Source organism: Felis catus, chromosome D4, assembly GCF_018350175.1.
Source record: "Felis catus isolate Fca126 chromosome D4, F.catus_Fca126_mat1.0, whole genome shotgun sequence".
Lineage (NCBI taxonomy): Eukaryota > Metazoa > Chordata > Mammalia > Carnivora > Felidae > Felis > Felis catus.
In genome coordinates this window covers 4,932,092-4,953,977 of record NC_058380.1, presented here as the reverse complement: position 1 = coordinate 4,953,977, position 21,886 = coordinate 4,932,092, and the positions used below count along the sequence as shown (strand labels likewise).

Genomic DNA, 21,886 nt, shown 5'->3' with positions numbered 1-21,886 from the left:
GGACATCAAGTGTCAGTTAGGCAAGATGAGTAAGTTCTAGAGATTTGGTGTACAACATTGTGCCTGTAGTGAACAGCATCGTATCGTGCACCTAAAAATTGTTAGAAGGGTTTATCTCATATTTAGTGTTCTTAGCACAAGAACAAAAAAGAGGCACAAGGAAGCTTCTGGAGGTAATGGATATATATCAGTTCCCTTGATTGTGGTTTCACAGGTGTACCTGTGTCCCAAGTCATTAGATTGTATACATTAAATACGTATATCAATTGTATGTCAACTGTACCTAAATAAAGCTGTTTAAAAATAGATTAATAAAGGGGCACCTGGGTGGCTCAGTCGGTTAAGCATGCGACTTCGGCTCAGGTCATGATCTCACAGTTTGTGAGTTCGAGCCCCACGTCGGGCTCTGTGCTGACAGCTTGGAGCCTGGAGCTTCAGATCCTGTGTCTCCCTCTCTCTGCCCCCTCCCCTGCTCACTCTCTCTCTCTCTCAAAAATAAAGATTAAAAAAATTTTTTTAATATAAAAATAAAGAAAATAAAATGTCTCTGTTAAAAATAACTGATACAGTTCCTGTTTTCCTGACTGGTGCCCAGGCACATATCCGAAGCTTCCTCAACGCTAGAGTGGTAGGTAAACTCCAGTAGGTGCACAGAATGACCACTGTGCAGAAATACAACTGAACACGCGGTGCTCCGCGTGCACGAAACTCACCTGGTCCGCACGCAACACCCTGGCCCGAACGGTCCCGTACAGCATGGTTCCACTTCCGTGCACTGTGCAGTCGGGTCCCGTGTGGGGCGTGAAACCATCACAGACGGTGAGGGAGCCCGTACCCCGCGGAGAGGGAGGGCTCGCCACCCAGCCAGGCTTCCGTCTGCGTTGGGTGCCCTTCTCCGTACACGTGGCAGAGTTCCCCCTGGAAAGGATTGTGTTCGTGATTTCAGGCCTAACCCGGATGACCCGACACCTTCCAGGGACTCGCAGCCTTGTTTCCCGCCACACCCGCGTCCTTCCCACGTGTCTCTCGCCGGAAAGGATGTTAAAACGGATTCAGTGCAAGAGGGAAGTGCGGTCTTGGGAACATCAGAACTTCCGCGGAGGCTGCAGAACACAGCCCGGGCGCTTAGCACCTACCTCGCCCCGAGCTCCCCCCCCACCTACCCCCCCCCCCCCCGGTGTCGCTGGTTGGGTCACCCAGAGCCATGGAGCATGACCTCGGGTCTTCTGGTACCGCCCCTGGAAGACCATGGCAAACGTGTGTTATCCTAGAAAATGACAACTAATATTCATGCCTTGTTCGGCCTTGATCTACGTACAATCATTCTCAGACTGTATTTTTTCAGAGGTGATCTCAAAGTATGTTTATATTGATTCGTAGAAATTAAACTCATGTAATCTATATCTAAGAATCCTGCATCTCAAACGAAACAATAGTTTTTTAGCAAATTCGTGGTAAAATTCCGATGAAAGTCCAGAAATAAATTATGTAAGTTTTCACGAATATATCTCCTGTGTCAGATGATCGCTTTCTTTTTCCCAAAAATATTACATCTAAATACAACTTAGCACATTTTTGGGAGGCCCCGGGGGATTTCAGAAATGCGGTCGTGCTGAGGGTGGCTGCCTTTCTGTGCCAGGTCGTTCCCTCTCCAGAAACCAGCCTCTCATACCTCCTCCCGGAACCCAGTGTGCAGTTCTCAACCTGAGTTATCTGTGGTAAGAACATGGGCAGGCATAGAACAAACATTAGTTATACTTAAAACCTCTATCATCGTATCACGGTATTATTTACTTACACAGAATACAGTATCCAACTACGAGGCTTTTTCCTCAAAGAAATTTTTTTTTTTTAAAGCAGACTGCATACCCAAAGCGGGGTTTGAACTCATGACGCTGAGATCAAGAGTCACACGGTCTACCAACTGAGCCAGCCAGATGCCCCTCCTCAAAGGAATCTTAAAGAAATTCCATACCTACCATCTACCAATTGTACTAATTTTAAGTATAATGTATTCAAAATGAAGTCTTGAAGTAGGATTATAGTTCCATTTAAACATCAGAGACGAGAAAGCACAGATTTAGACTTCCTCTATCAAGCATACCTTTTAGCAACTGACATTGCCAGAGGTGTACTTTTCAGCTGTAAATCCTCAACACGATTAATAGTCAAACAAGGAGATGAGTTCAGAAATGTCACAGAACACTGAACTGGATTCTATTTCTCTGCAGCATTCAGAGACAAAATCATGGTAAAAATAAAACTCTAAGTTAAAATGTTAACTTCATACAGCAGGATGATAATAAATGGCCTTTCCTTTTTCGATTCCTTCTAAAAAATGTCAAGCCCATCAGGACCCGCACTAATCAACGCTTTGGCGCCCCAAACTCCCCACCTAGTGGTGATGTGCAGCGGGCAAGACCACGGCCTTGACTTTGCTGGAGCATCTGCCCCTGGGCCACGGCCACCTGCGTGCTCCACGTCTCTTGCCCTACATTCAGTGCCTCCCTACACCTCTCTTGAACTAGAACCTATCCTGTTTCTCATTTTCACAAGGGCACTCGAGTTCTTTGTGACGGCTTCATCTACTTTCTGTAAAAACAAAGCCAACCCACAAATATTTATTGAACAGCCACTGCTTTCCAGAGTTTGCCTATGTTGAGTTCCTTACCAGCCTGCTCCCTGCCTTCCAGAATATCCATCAGCTGATGCGAGCCCATTCTGGTGCAGTCCAGCATGAGCCACAGAACCGTGCAACGAACAGAAAGGGGAGTTCGGACACATAGAAGGTCCTCTAAGTGATTTGTATAAGAAATGGCCTCTGTTAAGAGGCACAGAATACCCCTTCATTAAAGGTAACATTCACTGCTTATTTTTATTAAATCCTCGTATCATCAATACTGTCATAGTGAAAGAAGATTTAAGGAACTCATATATTAGAGAGTATGACACATCCTTAGCTTCCTGATTCATGGGAAAATGTCCAGGAAATCTTAACGGAAAAAAAGGTCAATAAATCGTTGAAAATGGCTCACAGCAGGTTCCCCAAGAATCAGAAGTGGAGGACGATGCCTAGCGTCCCGATGCAAGTCTGAGTGGCCTCCCCGGTGTCCCCCCAGCTGCACGTGGTTGCCCCACATTACCTCACACGGCGTGGAACGTGCAGGCACGTGTTGCCTCAACTCTACCCAGCCTGAGCCCTAGCCACTTCCAGATGGCCCCAGCGGCCCTGCCCCGTGTTGCCGCACCCAGCAGCCTTCCGACACCGGGAAGGGACGGGTTTACACAATTAAAAAGTTTGACCGATTGCAAAAGCATTTCTATGAACCACTTCACGGCACTGAAAAAAGATAGTTCCGCTTCAAGCTTTTACTGTGCGAGAAAGACCTCTACAATGTGCAAAATAAGACCAAACAAAATAGCTCCTGCAACATTTCATCAAGAGTAGACACACACACACACACACACACACACACACACACACACTATCCTTGGGTTTCAGGCTACTGTTCTCCTGCCTGAGGTTAAGCTGGCTCTCATGTGGCCACCTGGGCCCGTGGGAGGGGAGTGCAATAGGTCCTGACGTAGGCAACAGTTAGTCCCCTTCCAGACCTGAGCTCCCCGCCCTTACCCAGGGGTTCGGTTTCTAACCACACGTCAGAGCGGCTCATCTCTTGGGCTTTCATCTGCCTGAAAGAGGCAGAAAGAAGGGAGGATGGCAGTGAGTGCTAAGTGCTGGAGCCTCACCTGTGTTTGCGTCCTGCGTGACCGGAGTGTGGGGCCGATTCACTGGGAATCCTGAGGCAAGCCAGACTTCGGGTTTAGAACATTCCAAATAAAAGAGGTTTGACAACTGCATCGGGGTTTCATAGGGAACCAAGATCACAGAGCAAATAAATGAATATATATATATATATATATTTTTTTTTTTTTTTTCAGTAACTTAGCTTCTTGCATTGAAGTTGATCCAAATGTTAATGACTCCGGTCAGGTGCATAAGGCTTTTAGACACAAAAGATGGCTCTCAGAGGCAGGATGTCTTCTCAGCCCTTTACACGATCCCCTTAGAGCACGTTTATGTAGGCAACAGATGCCATACTTATATTTTCACAGTGGCTTGAATTTTTTTCCTTTATTCTGCACTATTACACTGTCTCACCTACGCTGATGTATCATTAGCTACAATTATTGTGTATTGGTACGATTATTGTGTTATCATTCACCGTGTTGGAGTTTCATTTGCCCTATTTTTGTGAGAGGAATGGAACAAAGTTCTCCACTAACCAGCAAACAGGATGGGGAGAGGCATCTTTTAAGAACACACACACATGTGACAATACACAAGGTAAATTATAAGCTATAATTAAAAATATGTGGAAACCAACATCACTGGGTCCTTCCCAAGCTAAAGATCTCTGGGAAATACGCAACAATTTGTAGCTGCCCTCGTTCTATTTTCACTGCAAAATATTTTTCTCCATGTACACGGTATTGTTACAAGAGGATTTGGGTGCTTGTGAATTAAGGAAATCTTCCAAATAAGGGGGAAAAAACCAACAGAAACCTCATTCACAAATGTGTCTGTTTTCAGCAGTGTTGATAGCATTTTGTGGAGATGCCGGAATCAATGAAAGCCTGTTGCGAGCACATTTGTTAAAAGTACCTAACCGCTTTCAAAGTTTTCATAACTTTTCATTTCGTAGAAGAAATCTATGCTTTTTTTTTTTTAATGAACTTTATATCATAGGAAGAGGCTGAACATGGGGCTTGGCTGTAAGGACTTTGCAAACCAGACCACACATTGTTCTGAGAACAGCACAGTCAGGCTTCCCAGTCTCGGGTGCCAGGACCCCCCACCCCCACCCCGGGAGCGCCTGTTGGAAGCTCGCTCCCCTTCCAGAGCCGACTTCGACGTAAGCACGGCCGCCACGTCCAGTGCATCGAATCGCTGCATCGCCCTGACGTTTCCTGCAAAGTCAGGTGAGTAGGTTTTCATTTCCGTCTCCTCTATTTACTAGAGTAAATTTACTATTTGCAGAGTAAATTGAGAAGGTGCTCAGAATTGTTGCTTTCCTTGAATAGTAAACAGGAAAATCGCTTATTATTAAACTCCATTTAACTTTACATATAACTTTACATTTAAATTACATATAACTTTATAAATTACATTATTTAATATGATTATTAAAATACACTATTTGGGGGCATGGTTTGGGCATGGGATTAAAGATTCATAGGGGCACCTGGGTGGCTCAGTCAGTTAGGCGTCTGGCTTTCGGTTTTGGCTCAGGTCATAGTCTCGAAGTTCGTGAGTTCGAGACCCCTGCCCAGCTCTGGACGGAGCCTGCTTGAGATTCTCTCTCTCTCTCTCTCTCTCTCTCCCTCCCCCACTCACTCACGCCCACTCTCTATGAACAGTCTCATTTTCATACTTATCACCACAGTACCTGCCCCCTCCCCCGCACCACCACCCCCCTCCCCCAGCAAAGAACAGGGCAGATTTCATATGAAAAGGCTTTTTGTAGGTTGAGATCTGCACATCTCAATGTAGTTCAGCAACTTCAACATCGTGGTTCCCAGCTTTGCTCTTTTCCACCCTGGGAGCCTTGCTGGGCCGTGAGTAACACCCACCCACTCTCCCGTGACCGACTTGGAATTTCTTAGACTCCACTTCTTCGGTTATTTCTAAGGTCCAGCCCTGAGCATCCTTTTCATGTCTGATGCTGGAATGTGGAAAATAAAAGATATGAAATGCTAACGTGGAAAAAGAAAATCAGCATAGATAAGTGTACGAGAAAAGATACACGACAGTAAATTCTAACATAAGACTGTTGAAGGAGTCATAGACTTTTTCATTACCAATGAAAAAGAGGAAAAACCTAGCGATGCTACCAATGCAAATGTTGAGCCCTGGATTTTGACAGAGCTCTCAGGAGGTGAGGTGGCCACGTCAACTTAAGACACACTGGGCAGAAGCAGACTACCTCCTGGGCTCAGATCGTGTGGTTGGAGAAACCATTCATTCTTTCAAGGCAAAGACAGTTTTACTGACCAGATTAAGAAAGGTCAGTATTCCAAACGTTTTATTCTTCGATATCAGCTTAAATATTAGTGTAGGCATTGAAATTCTACAGTATGCGCATCTGTGAAAGTTTACCTCTAAGCAGTATTTACAGTTCACTCAACTTAGTAAGGTCACAGCATTAAGCCTCTCACTCCCAGAATGATGGCCCAGTCACTGGCTGGTCCCATCACTCCATGGCAAGTCCTGAGCCTGTCATGTGACAATTCGGGTGTGAAAAAAACTAAAGACACTTTGGACACGGAAAGAGACAGAAAGTTTATTACACACAGACTTTCCTGAAATTCCTCCAGGATGCTCCTTAGTGCAAAACAACCGAATTCAAGAAAGCAGGAAACAAAGGTCCTGAGTGGCTCAGTTGGTTAAGCATCTGTCTCATGGCTCAGGTCATGATCTCATGGTTCATGGGTTCGAGCCCCACGTCGGGCTCTGTGTTGATGGTGGAGAGCCTGCTTGGGATTCTCTCTCTCTCTCTCTCTCTCTCTCTCTCTCTGCCTCTCCCCCACTTGTACGCATGTGTGTGTGTGCACACCCTCTCCCAAAATAAAGAAATAAACATTAAAAAAAAAAAAAAAAAGAAAGAAGAAAACAAAAGACCCAAGAATGGTGGCAGCCTAACCAGTAACTTACGTCGAGTCTAAAATACTGTCAGTGAATAATTATCTGGATCCAACACCGCAAAAAGTCCCAACACTAGGGCTGGAGTGGAACTGTCAGAGTTCTCGAGCAAACACAGGTCGAATACAGCCTGTTCTCAATATCTGCAGCGGCCACGTGATTTCTGTGAAGGTAGCAGTTTTCACAGATCAGTGCTGCTTCAACATCACAATCAGCACCCAGCTGGAAGTAAGCAAATTTCTCGAGCCTCCTACAGAAGATGTGCCCGATGGAAACCAGATACCCGATTTTGAAGATTTTTATTACTGATGAGAACACGAGCATCTCGTACCCTTACCGTAAAAGGAAATGTCACAGCTTCTCATACAATGGAACTTCATGTGCTTGGAAAATATATTTCTTCAAATCTCATCTACAGAGACTTTGTTGGGCTCAATGTGTAATTAAATTGGAACTTGTTGAAATACAGCTGCATCTCAAATGTACTTACATGTGATACATGATATGAAGGGCTTCTAAGAGAGAAAATTCTTCCTGGTGTAGGCTTTCCTGTGCGTTAATAATCAGAGAATCAAACTGGGCACAACACATGACCAAATTCTTGGGGGAATTAAAAGGAAATAAGTGCCCATGAACAAATCACAATTATAAGAGGTTAGACAATTCAGACACAAACCAAGGTCTGTGCAGGTAAGAAACATAATAGCGAAAATAGTACAGGCATTAGGTCATGTAGACCTGAGCACCAACTGGGTCGAGCCCCAAGGAGTTAGAGCCTAGACATGTTCCAAAACATCTCAGACCTAAACGCTGAAATGGGGTGTTAATGCACATATGATGGGCATTGTTATTAGAAGTATCCTATATATATATACGTATACATATTATTAGAAGTATCCTATATATATGTATATATATAGGATATATATATATGTGTATATATATATACATATATAGTGTGTGTGTGTTATTATATACATATACATCCTACATATGTGTGTGTGTGTGTATATATATATATAGTGTGTGTGTGTGTGTGTGTGTACAACGGGATATAGATATAGATAGATATAAATAGATATAGATGCCTTCTGATGCCTGCACATTGTGGACACACAGCTTTTTACTCTGTATTGTTAAATACAGACCTAAAAAGAGATAGCTTACAGAAATCTTAATACTTTTAAACCTTGGTCCAAACCTTAGACCTGATGAATCAGGAAAGCGAACTGAAGAATGTTTAGGGATTATAAATTCAGTTGATTTCCAAATTCATTAATTTCATGATGTATTTTAAACATAGGAGTACCTGTATTTCCAAGCACGATTTCCTGTTAGAATTTGTTAAGAGAAGCAAATCGAAATTTATCTCAAAAAGAGAAACGTGCAGTTGAAGACAGAAGCCCTGATATTCAGCTGAGTGCAGGCACTATTTATTAGATATATAAGAAAGGGTGCTTGGGTTCTTGGCGGTGAATTAACAGGGAAAGAAGTGCAGTCGTAGGACTACGTACCTTCCTGAGGCATTCTGCGGGGGTCTCTAAACCGAGGGAGCTCTCTCTTCGCTCATAGCGATGCATACACCCCCAGGACTTCCCCTCCTGGAGATCTCGCTGGAGCCGGGAGTCCTGAAGCCTAGCTCCTAGCGCTCCCAACAGCCCCAAAAAAACCGCTACCCACAGGCCAACTGCTGCTGCCGGGGGCCGGAAGGGTCCTGCCCCAGGGTCCCAAGGCCGGCTCCTGCCCCAGCAGCAGTTACACATGAAGGCTCCACTGTGCGGACTTGAGGGGCGTCCACGTGTAATGGTGTAAGCCACGGGGAAGGAGGCCATCCTTCCCTGGGTGATGGGGTGGGAGAAATCAGGGAGGGCACTCGGGTGATGACATTGTGATACTGGACTGTTCAACACAGCCTTTGAATTGTGAACCTTCGGATGTATATGAATCTGTATATCCCAATACATGTCCATATATATGAATATGTGTGTGTATGTGTATATATATATATATATATATATATATATACATATATATACATATATGTATATAGGAGAAGAGGAATCATAAGTTTTTAATAAGTTTTTTGTTTTATTCAGATATTTTCTTCTGGTGCCCTTTAATTGTGACATAATTTCAAACTTGCAGAAAAGTTTAAGAATGGACAAAGAGCTCCTATAAATTCGTTACCGAATTTACCATTTTAAACATTTTGCCCCATTTCCCTTCCCTCTCTCTCTCCATACACATAATACGTACATGTGTTTTCTGAACCACATGAAAATAAGTTGCAGACACAAAATATTTAAGAATAAGGACACCTCCTGTGTAACCACAGTACAAGGATAATAACCCGGAAATTCGACATCGACACGCCATTCACTAAGTCACTGACAAAGAGGGTGGGGAGACGTTTTGCTTTCAGAGGAGTAACAGTAGGATTTTTCCCAACAGTGACGGAATTGAGAAAATAATGGAACGTCTTCGGAGTGCCCGGTGAGCATTCCACACCCACCCGGTAAAGGCTATACTTGAGAAACGAAGGTGGTCATACTAGGGACTGGCCTGGGGCCGGATGATCATGTGCCACTGCTGGGTGGTGATTAGAAAGTTGTCAGGAGACCAGACCCTAACGGTTCTCATGACAAGGAAGAAACAGGTGATGTGTTAACTGAACGTGCTGTAGACATCACTTCACAATACATGGAAGTCAAGTCCTCGTGCTGCACCCCTGAGATCCCTACGGCACTGCGTGTCAGTTCTAAATAAAACTAGGGGGAAAAACTGACGGTGGCGAAATGTTTCCCTCAGACAAAAAAATCGGAGAATATATTTCCACGGATCCACACTAAAAGAAATGCTAGGGGCACCTGGGTGGATCCGTAGGTTGAGCATCCGACTTCGGCTCAGGCGACGATCTCGCGGTTGGTGAGTTCGAGCCCCACGTCGGGCTCGCTGCTCTCAGATTGTCAGCGCAGAGCCCACTTCAGATCCTCTCGCCCTCCTCTCTCTGTACCCTGCCCCGCTTGCATTCTCCCAAAGACAAGTAGCTAAAATGAATTAAAAAATAAGAATGAAAAAAATAAGAGAAATGCTAGAGGGAATTTGCGAGTCGTAAGGGGAATATGGTAATTAACGCAGGAAAGAAAGAAGAGAAGCAGAAAGGATCATCTGTGGGCAAATCTAAGTAAACCTTGGCTGTTTAAACAGCAACACTAGTATGGGCTTTAAAATACATGGGGAAGTAAAATGAATGACAGTCCCAGGAGCGGCAGGAAGGGGTTAAATGGAGTCGGTGTTTCAGGGTCCTCACACTGTCAGTAAATTCTAAAACTCGTACAGATTATAAGCCTAAATGTGAAATGGAAAACAATGCAACACTTAAAAGAAAATTATGAAATTATGATGACTCATTTGCGGTAGGCAAGTGTCCCCAGATGAGACACAGAAAATGGCAACTGTAAAGAAAAACATGGTTAAGTTGGACCATGTTCAAACTAAGGATTGCTGTCTGTCCAAGGACACCAAGACGAGAGCCAAGAGGCAAGCCTCAGCATGGGGGAAGATACTAGTAACCGAAGTGTCTGTCCGAGGTCTCCTATCCAATCTCTAACACATACCTCCGATCTCTATGCACCTATATCAGTTCTGTGCATTTTATACATAATATAAATTGTGTGTGCGCGCACGTGTGTGTGTAGAGTCAACGGAAAAAGGCGGACGACACAACACAACACAACATCGACTTTATACGCGTCGGAGAAATACAAATGGGAACCATAGTGTGAAACCACTACAAAATCACCAAAATGGCTAAATTTAAAAAGACGTGACCTGCCAAGAGTTGGCGAGGACATGAAAGATTTGGAGCTTTCACACACTGTTAGTGAGAGTGTAGATAAAACTACTTTGGTACACTCTTGAGCAGAATCTTCTGAAGCTGAACATACGCAAAGCTTGTGATCCAGCAAGGCCTCCTCTTATATAAATATCGGGGTCTGGAGACAAAACACGGGCACAAATGTTCATAGCAAATTCTTTCATAACAGCCCCCAACTAGAAACAATCCAGACATCGACCAAAAGCAGAAAACATTTTTATAAGTGTGATATATTCAAATGAGAAACCACAGTGAAGAGAAAGAAAATATTGCCGCACGGACAAATCTCTGAGATATTTGGGAAATGCAAATTAAATTACAAGGAGACATAATTTCGCATCTATCAGAATGGCTTTAACCTTTTTTAAAAAGTCGGCACCATGTCTGGCAAGGGTACAGGGTACCTAGAACTCTCGCACATTGTTGGCAAGAATGGAAAATGAGACAGCCACTCTGGAAAATAGCTTGGCAAGTTCGAGAAGTTAAATACACACACACGCCATTGGACCCATCAATCCCAATTCCATGTATTCAGTCTAGGTAAGTGAAAGCAGTGACTTTCACTGCTTTGTACAAATGTTTGTAGCAGCTCTCTTCGTAAATCATTGTAATCACATGGTGATCATTTATCATGAACTTGATTAAGTTTGACACATTACCGACTGCAAAAAGCCAATCTCAAAATGTTACATGCTGTATGATTGCATTTATAGGGTAATCTGTACATGTGTTAAGACTCCTACAACTGTATATCCAACAGAAAATTGAGTTAGTGTTTGTAAAATTTTTAAATAAAATTAAACACTGCAAATTAAGTGGTAGCCCAGAAACACAAGGATTCTTCAAAGGCAGTTCATTTGATGTGCGTTTTGTGCTGGTGTGCCTCTGAATTCTTAAACCTTTTTTTTCCCTACAGTTGTGGGTAAGCTTGGAATTATTTTCCATTTCATTCATTTCAGGCTCATGAAGTCATCTCATATTTGGCCACTAGAGGCTAGAAAATTCTTATTTGGGGGGTTCCTTTCGCCTTGTGCAAGTATCCCCCATTTTGACTGTTCTCAAAGATTATAAGAAATATAATCAAAAGAATTTTTGTCAAAAGAATTTTTCACGTGGCCCCTGGGTGGCTCAGTCAATTAAGTGTCCAACTTTGGCTCAGGTCATGATCTCACGGTTCATGAGTTCGAGCCCCACATTGGGCGTCATGATCTAGTGGTTTGTGGGTTCAAGCCCCGAGTTGGGCTCTGTGCTGACAGCTCGGAGCCTGGAGCCTGCTTTGGGTTCTGTGTCTCTCTCTCTCTGTACCCGTCCCCAGCTTGTGCTCTGTCTCTCTCAAAAATAAACAAACATTTTCAATAAAATTTTTTTCCAGCCATGTTCATTTCATTTTTCCACTCATGTTAAATAATAATCAGATAGATCTCTGGTGAGATTTCCTTGAATGGCTTCACAGAAAGAGCGACCACCCACCCCTCCCGAGACAAGTAGACAAAGAGGCAGGTGTGTGTCCACAAGCCTGACCTGGAGGCGGAGCCTCTGCCTCTCTCATTCACGTCAGAGTCAGAGATGACGCACAATGATGGCATCGGATCCTAACTCCTTCTTTCTCATTTGGGACTCACAGAGGGGAGCCACCTCTAAGGGACGTACCACCAAGCAGCAAGCGTGTAAAAGTTCCTGCATCAAAATGCAGACACACAGACTTCACCAGACCTCCCATGCGTTCCTTCCGAGTTGTAACTCCCATCAGTTGCCTCTTGGGAAGAGTCCGGCCTCGTGGTCTCCCCAGGTGACAGCTTATCAGATTTCCCTTTTCCATGATGAAGGAAGGATTGTTATAACACAAATGGCCAGAAGTCTTGTCCCGCAAAGTGGTGTTTTCCAAGGGCCCACTGCCCACCCCCCAGGCAGGCTTGAGTTTCCTTAACAGAATCCCAAGCCATTGCCAGTGTAGCTGCGGCCACATGCACGATAGCCCTGGCCTCTGGCCTCCGGTCCCCAGCATCCCACAGGCCCCCGACGCACACGTCTGTCCAGTCTCCCCTCCTCCTGTGGCCTCGTCCCAGCCCACCCATTTGCTGGGGTCCGTCACCTTCCATTTTATTTGCCCCTTTTCGCGCCCTAGTGTCTGTAGCCTTGCCCTACCCTGGCCCTCCAGTCCCTGCTGCTCCTTCCCATCCCCCCTGCTCCCTTTCCACAGAGTTCTCCATGGTCCTTTCCCCTCTCAACAATTCTTTTCTGTTCCCCTGGTCCCTCCGACTCACCCGTTTGCTGATGGAAGAGTATTTATTGAGAGAGATGATAACAAGTGTCGGCAAGGATGTGGGGAAATGGGGACACTCCTGTGCTGCCGGTGGGAGCGCACAAGGCTGCAGCTGCTGTAGAAAAAGGCCTGGCGGGAGAGGTCTCTGGGAAGGCCGTGGGGCAGGAAGCACCAGAAGTCTGTCTCCCCACCTGGACGACGGTTGCACTGGCAGAGTCTGTCTGATGTCACGGGAATCTGGTGTCTATTGAAGGCTTGCAACTTCCAGGAGAAGGCTTGGATGGTAAATTGCATTCAATCACGAGCAATTTCTGCTCTTAGCACAGTAGCAGCTACCCACTCCCTTCCCCCAGCCATGTGGCAGGCAGCTGTGCGTGTATTTCTGAAGCAGCTCACACGTGGCTTGCAGGACGTAGAGTAGGCAGGAAGGACGCTGTCCTCCAAATACTGGGTCTCTGTGCTGTGATCCTTGTTTGCTGCTTCTGATCACAGAGGCACAGACAAAGCGGTGGGTGGCCATTATGACTGCTCTTGCCCCAGTGTTGCAAACCGTTCCTCTCTGGCTCAAGGGACATCCAGGAGATTTCAAGGGCCAGTTCCATTTCATTCCGCCTTTGTGTTTTTGCTTTTCCCCTTCAGGAGTCAGACATTAAAGACTAGGATATTCAAAAACAACAGCATATTCAGGGAACACTAGAAAGTGGCAGTGCATTCCCGAGGAAAGACTGAGAAAACACACAAGAAGACATGTTTACCCTGCAAAGCTAATCCTTGGCACAGAGAGGCTACAATTAAAAAAAAATAAAAATAGCAAGCCCTAAGGAAAGAGGAGACTCTAATTTCCACAGTTGCCACATTATTAAATTCAAATGTCCAATGTTCGACAACAACAAAAAAATCCCAGGCATACAAAAAAACAGGAAATTATGGCCATTCTAGGGAAAAAAGAAATTCAACAGAATCTGTCCCTGAAAAGACTTAACAGAATAGACAAAGACTTCAAAATAATGCTCTTAATGTTGCTCAAAGAACTAAAGGGGGCATTCAGGAAGTCTAGGGAACTGTGTAAACAAAATGGAAACACCAATAAAGAGACAGAAAACATGCACAGAAACTATGTAGCTGAAAAGTACACTAACTGAAATGGAAACCGTGTGAGAAACATTCAAAGACAGTGCTAGGCAGGCAGAAGAAAGAATCCGTGAACTTGAAGACAACACTGGACACGATCAAGGCCGAGAAACAGAAGGAGAAGAGATTGAAGAAAAGCGAGCAGAGCCCAGAAGAACTTTGGCACCTTCAGAAGGACCAACACACACATCGTGGGATCCCAGAAACAGAAGAGAGAGAGAAAGGGGCGGAGAGAATCCTTGAAGAAATAATGGCTGAGAACTTCCTAAATTTGAAGAAAGACGTGAGTATAAACACCAGAGAAGCTCAGTGAACTCCAAGTAAGATGAACTCAAAGAAACCTGCACAAGACACGTTATATTCCAACTTTCAAGAGCCAGCGACAAAACGTGAATCTTCACAGCGGCAAGAAGGAAGTAATCAACACAGGGCAAGGGCTCACCAGTAAGATTGTAAGCAGATTTCTCATCGGAAACTTGGAAGACATTGGGCTGACATGTCCAAAGTGCTACAAGGAAACTGCCATCAAGAAATCCTGTATCTGGCTAAACTGTTCTCCGAAAGTAAGGGAGAAATCAAGATATTCTGAAAGAAACAAAAGCCGGGGCAGCTTGTGACAACGAGACCTGCCCTACAGAAAAGTAAAGGTCAAGGTAGTCCACAAGGTGCAATGAAAGGTCACAGACTAACTCAGAGCCACATGGAGAAATAAAGATTTCAATAAAGGTAAATATATGGACAATTCTACAAGCTGGTGAAGTTCATAATCTAGGGACATAAGCTCACCAAAAGATTGGGACCTAGCCTCACAGGGCTGGAGAATGCCTCCCCTCCCCCACACCTCACCACCACATTCCTAAAAGCTGTTTCCAGGAGTTTCTGCCGTCCCGGTGCATCATGCCTGGCTGTCTAGAAAACAATCACGAGCCATACCAAAAGGCAAACCATACAGTCTGAAGGGACAGAGCAGGCGTCAGAACCAGACTCCGATATGGTGGTCCTGTTGGGAATTATCAGACCAGGGAATTTAAAACAACCATGATTAATATGCTAAGGACTTTAATGGAAAAAGTAGGCAATATGAGGATTGTAAGAAGAGAGATGGAAATTGTAAGAAAGGTTAAAAAGATCAAAAACAGATCAAAAACATTTTAACAAAATGAAGCATGCTTTTTGATGGGCTCAGTAGACTGGACGTGGCTGAGGAAAGAATCTCTGAGTTGGGGACATGACCATAGAAGTTCCAAAACTGAAAATCAAAGATAAAAAAGGCTGAAAAAAAAATACAAAAGAATATCAAGGGGGGGCGCTGGCTGGCTCATTAGATAGAACTTACAACTCTTGATCTTGGGGTAGTGAGTTCAAGTCCCGTGTTGGGCATGGAGCCTACTTTAAAAAAAAAGTACAAGGAAATAGTAGCATGTGCTGCTATACAAAAGAATATCCCAGGACTGGGACAAAGTTGTAACATATGTGTAATGGGAACACCAGGAGGAGAAGAAAGAGACAAAGGAACAGACGCCATATTTGAAGCGATCATGACGGAAATTTCCCCACGTTGATGTCAGGCTCCAAACCACAGATCCAGGAAGCTCAGAAATCACCAGGAGGATAAATGTCCAAAAAACTACACTTAGGCATATCAAAATGAGGCAGAAATAAAGACTTTCTCAACAAAAATTGAGGGGGTTTATTGTAAGTTGACCCACCTTGTAAGAAACGTTAAAGAAGTTTTTCAGGGAGAAGGAAAATGAAACAGGTCAGAAACTCAGATCCACAAAAAGAAAGGAAGAGCATCCAAGAAGGAATAAGTGAAGGTAATATAAAAACCTTTATTTTTCTGGGGCACCTGGGTGGCTCAGTCGGTTAGGCACCTGACTTCAACCCATGTCATGATCTCAAGGTTCGTGAGTGGGAGCCCCACATCCGGCTCTCTGCTCTCAGCGCAGAGCCCGCGTGGGATTCTCCGTTCCCTCTCTCTCTGCCCCTCCCTGGCTTGCGCACTCTGTCTCTCTCTCAAAAATAAACAAACATTAAAAGAATTTGTTTTTACTTTTATTTTTCTTATCCTTAATCGATCTAACAGATAACAGTTCAAAATAATAATAGCCACAATGTATTTGATTATGTTGTTTATGTATGGGTATATAATCGAGATATTCTTCCCATGCAATCCAAGAATCCTGCTCCTTGATAGTCACTCAAATGAACTGAAAATTTATGACCACACAGAAACCTGCATATGGATGTTTATAGCAGCTTTGTTCATAATTATTAAAACTTGGAATCAACCAAGTTGGTGCAGGGATGAATAAACTACGGTCCATCCAAACAAGGGAATATTACTCAGCATTAAAGAGAAATGAGCTATCGAGCCATGAAAAGACATGCAGGAAACCTACATGCCGACCACTAAGTGAGAGAGGCCAGTCTGAAAAGGTTACACACCGTATGATTCCAGCTCTATGAAATTCTGGAAAAGGCAACACTAGGGAGACAGTAAAAAGATAGTGGTTGTCAGGAGGCGTCTTGGTGAGGGGGGGGATGAAGAGCAGAGCACGGAGAATTTTTAGGGCAGCGAAACTATTCTGCACAGTACTACAGGGGCGGAAACCTGTCGTCATACATTTGTCCAAATTCATAGGTTGTATAATACTTCAGGTAAACTATGGACTTTGGGTGATTGTGATGTATCTGTGTAGATTCACCAGATGTAATGAATGTACCATCGTGATGGGAGAGGTGTAGAGTGGGGGAGGTTGGGGAACGCAGGGGTAGATGGGGAATATCTGTACATTCTGCTCAATTTTCGCTGTGAACCTAAAACACACAAAAATAGAGTTTATTAATTTAAAAATACACACGGGGTGCCTGGGTGACTCAGTCGGTTGAGCGTCCGACTTCAGCTCAAGTCATGATCTCACAGCTCATGAGTTCAAGTCCCACATTGGGCTCTGTGCTGATGGCTCCGAGCCTGGAGCCTGCTTCGGATTCTGTGTCTCCCTCTCTCTCTGCTCCTCCCCTGCTCATGCTCTGTCTCTGTCTCTCTCTCAAAAATAAATAAACATTCAAAAATTAAAAAAAAAAAATAAAAAATACACATAACGACAAGTAACAAAGACATGAGCAACATTGTTCTGTAATTATTGTTGTGGTGATTCTATTTTCTATTTTCTCTACAGGGAGTGAAGAAATGTTTCAGGCAGGTTAGTCAGTAAATTCCTAACCACCTTCTCATTTCCTCTGGAATTCCAAGAGGTGTTAGAACTCGTGTGTTGACAACAATGGTTTAGATTGGGATAACCAAATACAGCTCCAGGATTTAAATCCACTTTTAATCAGAGGAATAAACAGGGAACACAGCATTAAAACAGGTAGCCCTGTAAGCACTTTAATGCTGTTATGCAAACCTGCTATTGAGAAATCCAGCTCAAAGGAATCTAACACATGGGGAACATGATCTTGTCAAACTTGTCTTGTTCCTGTGGATCCTGAATGTTCAACTCTAGAAATGCTGCACTTAATTCTAATCAAGATATTCAGGAAGACACAGGACACTCCCACCTTCCTTGGCTCCTTCACCCTTTCGCACCCAAACAAGATGCATTCTGGACTCAGAATCTCATTGCCACACACCTGAACACGCACATGTTTGGAATGAAGAGTGGTTATTAATTTCCTCCAGTCTGTGACATTAAAAAAAAAAATGTAACTCTGTGTGAGACCTTGAGGTTGCAGGAAAACACAATCGAGTTTTCACATGAAAAACCTAATTGAATCCAACTCAGTCCAGATTTTGGATGAAGGGGTGACTTCCAGGCTCCACCTGGAAGGGGCTGGGCCTCAAATTTGTAGGGCACTTTGTACAAGATGGAGAACAAGGTGAGTTTCCAAATCAAGCCAATGTGGGGAGTGGAGAGGGGTACTGCCGATAGGGACCATGAGGAGTTCGGAGCCCCCCTCGGACTCCCTGCAAGTATTGCCCTGGTTCTGCCGCCACTTCTTTGAGCTCCTCTCTCGGCTCATACATATGAATGCTTTCTTCACCCTAGATGAACTAGATGAAGCCACTGGCATGTGTGTCTGATTCGATCTTGGCAGGAGATCCCATCAGGCCACCTGGTCTCTCCCTGAACTGGCTCTGGGCACGTCCTCCAGTGTCCTGCTGAAGGCTCCCTGCCCTCCGTCCTCAGTGAAACTAGAACTTTTCTAATGACAACAACTTCCAGTTACTACTGCCTATTACTATGCTACGTGCTTCATATCTATTAAACCAGTCATGATAACCCAAGAGGGCATTCCCATTCCATAGGACAGATGAGGAAAAGAAAACGAGCAGGCAGAGGGACTTTTAAAAATCTGCTGAGAGGCGCCTGGGTGGCTCAGTCGGTTAAGCGTCCAACTTCAGCCCAGATCATGATCTCATGGTTCGTGAGTTCGAGCCCCGCGTCGGGCTCTGTGCTGACAGCTCGGAGCCTGGAGCCTGCTTCGGATTCTGTGTCTCCCTGTCTCTGCCCCTCCTCCACCCCTGCTCACTCTCTCTCTCTCTCTCTCTCTCTCTCAAAAATAAGCAAACAAACAAACAGACAAACAAATAAATAAAAATCTGCTGAGAGGCGCCTGGGTGGCTCAGTCAGTTAAGCGTCCAACTTCAGCCCAGATCATGATCTCATGGTTCGTGAGTTCGAGCCCCGCGTCGGGCTCCGTGCTGACAGCTCAGAGTCTGGAGCCTGCTTCGGATTCTGTGTCTCCCCGTCTCTGCCCCTCCTCCACCCCTGCTCTCTCTCTCTCTCTCTCTCTCTCTCTCTCTCTCAAAAATAAACAAACAAACAAACAAACAAATAAATAAAAATCTGCTGAGAGGTGCCTGGGTGGCTCAGTCTGTTGAGTGTTCACCACTTGATATCTGCCCAAGTTGCGATCTCACAGCTGTGAGGTGGAGCCCCACGTCAGGCTCCAAGCTAAGCATGGAGACTGCTTAGGATTCTCTCTCTCTCCCTCTCTCTCTCCCCCTCCCTCTCTCTCTCCCTGTCTTTTTCTCTCTCAAAATAAATAAGTAAACATTCAAAATTATTTTAGGGGCACCTGGGTGGTGTAGTCAATCTTGACCTCGGCTCAGGTCCTGATCTCAGAGTTCGTAAATTCAAGGCCCACGTTGGGCTCTGCGCTGATGGTGCAGAGCCTGCTTGGGATTCTGTCTCTCCTTCTCTCTGACCTCCCTGCTTGTGCTTGTGTGCTCTCTCTCTCTCTCTCTCTCTCTCTCTCTCTCTCAAAATAAATAAATAAACTTAAAAAAAATTTTTTTAATTATTTTAAAAAATAAAAATCTATCGAGACCCTAAAAGCCAGGACTGGAGGTTAGACCCATCCAGGTGGACTTCTTCTGCTCTGGGAGAGAGAAAGATAGTGGGGCAAAACCTCTTTCTATCAGGGTTACCGTTGTATCTGTAGTAGTGTGTAATAGTGCGTCAGTACACACGCACACGCACGAATGTGTGAGCACACGCAGGGGTGTGTAGGCGTGTGAATGTATATGTAATGTGTACATTTCACTGTAATGTCTAAAAGCTGGTGAGATTCCTGGGGAACCTGATTGGGGTTTTTGTTTTGTTTTTTTTTAAGTTTTTAATTGTAATTCCCGTTACTTAACGCGCCAGGTGAGAGGAGTTTCAGGTGTACGATAGAGCGACTCAGCCCATCCACACAGCACCCGGTGCTCCTCACGACAGGTGCACTCCCTGAGTGCGAGTCATTTTGAAATGGGTGGAAATGCTAAATTTCAAATCTGTTTCCTGAATGACAAATGCCAGTTGCCCATCTCAACCGGTGGGGCAGGACTGGTTGACACTCGGGCCTCCGGTGATCTCCAGACATGTCCGTGTGACGGAAGCGTCCCCGGGGCTCCCCTCCAGAGCAGTCTGCCTGCACAGGGACGTAGCCCCGGACGGACAGACGCACGCAATCCCCAGGCCTTTCTCTTGGGCTCGCTCACTGCAGCTGTTCCAGTGCATTTATGAAGTTTCCCGTGAGCAATTTCTTTGTTCCCTTCGACTCCTCTGACCTCGTGTCAACTCTTCATTTTCAACTTTCCTAGGACATCGGATTCTGTCTTGTCTTGTTTTGGAAATGCCACTGTGACTACATTCTGTCCCCTTTGGAAGAACCGAGCAGCGTCCACACTGGAAAAGCAGGTACGATTCTGTTGTTGCAGGAGGTGATGCCGGACCCGGGTCGGCCTGATTCAGCAGCAGGCCCCCTGGACCCCACCTCACATGCAGGAGGAAAATCCTAGTCCTGCCGCCTTGGTGAGCCCCCCATCACCCCAGCGTGTCAGGGCCCAACGCTCAGGCCCGGAGCTCCCTCCGATGCCATGGCCGGCGCATTCACAGGCCACACCGGGGTCACTTGGAACCCCATTTGGCTCAGGGAACCTTCGAGAGGGATTAGGCACTGGGATTCTTTTCCACATTCCAGATACTTATTTGATACGGCCCGGAGCCCTTTGTAGGTAACTCATCAGGCACACAATGGCAGTATTTAAAGGTCACTGATTAAAAGAAGACTTTAGCTGAAAAGCAATGCTCTCATTTGAGGGAACAATTATATTCTGCCCATTACAGGGAAGAGAGATAGAAATTTGCCAAGGACCCGGGACTTCTGGCCGGGGGACAGCACAGGGGTCTCGGAACCAGGCCAGCCTCCGCCCCAGGGTCCCCCAGAGCTGCCCTGTCCATCAGTCCCTCCTCTGCGGAGGACCGGAGAAAACCCATCGTCTGTGACAGGGCCCCCAGAGCATAGTGACAGGTTAGGGGGGCTGGCTCACAGGGCTAATTTCTCACTGCTTCTCTGTGCCTCGCTGGGTCACAGCAGAACCTCAGGACCAGCAAGCCCTAGAAGGAAAGGCGATTGAATAACAGCACCATGTAAACACAGTGAAACAAAACCTCTCTTCGTAAAACCCAGAGCGGCTCCTCTGTCACAACAGGGTTGTGCTCTCTCTCTCTCTCTCCCTCTCTCCCTAGCTGGGTGACTTTCAGCAAGTCACTTTATCCCTGTCCTTCTGGGGCTGAGTTGTTTCTTCTGACAAATGACTGAACTGGAACTCGAATGCCTTTCACGCCCTGAAGTCTCAGGTGCAGTCGGGGCCCCGGGCGAGAGCAGTACCGTATGCTAGGTGCTTATGGACACACTTGACCTAGTTCAACCCTATTTCGTGAGGTGGATATTAGGACCCCCATTACACAGATGAGAACACAGAGGTTTAGAGGGGTTACATAAGTTAACAAGGGTCCTAGAGCTGGTGAAGCGATGGGGCGTGGGTCCAAACCTTGAAACCCATGCTTTTGATGAGTCTATGCTGAGAGCCTGTGGCTATGCCAGATGAGTAACAGGCATGGCTGGACAGCCCCTGTCAGGGCCTGGCCACCGTTGTCAGCACTTGGCGTGTGCCGGCCTGCCTGACTCTCACAACGGCTCGGCCCCTTTTGCAATTGAGGGAACTGGGGCCCAGAGTGGTTAAGCAACCCGCCCAAGGTCACAGAGCCGGTACGTGTAGGAGGGATATCCATAAGATATCCATAGAGCCATGTTTCCCCTTCTTTATGATAAACTATGAGCACAGAGCACTGCAGGTCGGGTTTATTAGTAAAACATACTGGTTTCTAGAACTATCAGTTTAGGCCTTCTTTAAGGGGAGTCTCTTAGTCATGTTAATCTGGACTTTTTTTTTAAATGTTTCCTTAGTTTTGAGAATGAGAGAGACATAGTGCAAATGGGGGAGGGGCAGAGAGAGAGGGAGACCCAGAATCCGAAGCAGGCTCCAGGCTCCGAGCCATCAGCACAGAGCCCGACGCGGGGCTCGAACTCAGGAACTGGGAGATCGTGACCTGAGCTGAAGTCGGACACTTAACCAGCT

At 45.4% G+C, this 21,886-nt stretch overlaps 1 long non-coding RNA gene across 1 annotated transcript in view; it reads left to right on the top strand.

The window, feature by feature from the left end:
• LOC123381796 overlaps positions 1 to 21,886 on the top strand; it is an 82,213-nt gene that overhangs the window by 57,524 nt on the left and 2,803 nt on the right. The window contains exons 3-4 of the long non-coding RNA XR_006589239.1: positions 2,694 to 4,980; positions 20,066 to 20,162. This is a non-coding gene — a long non-coding RNA (uncharacterized LOC123381796). The remainder of the gene's footprint in view (positions 1 to 2,693; positions 4,981 to 20,065; positions 20,163 to 21,886) is intronic.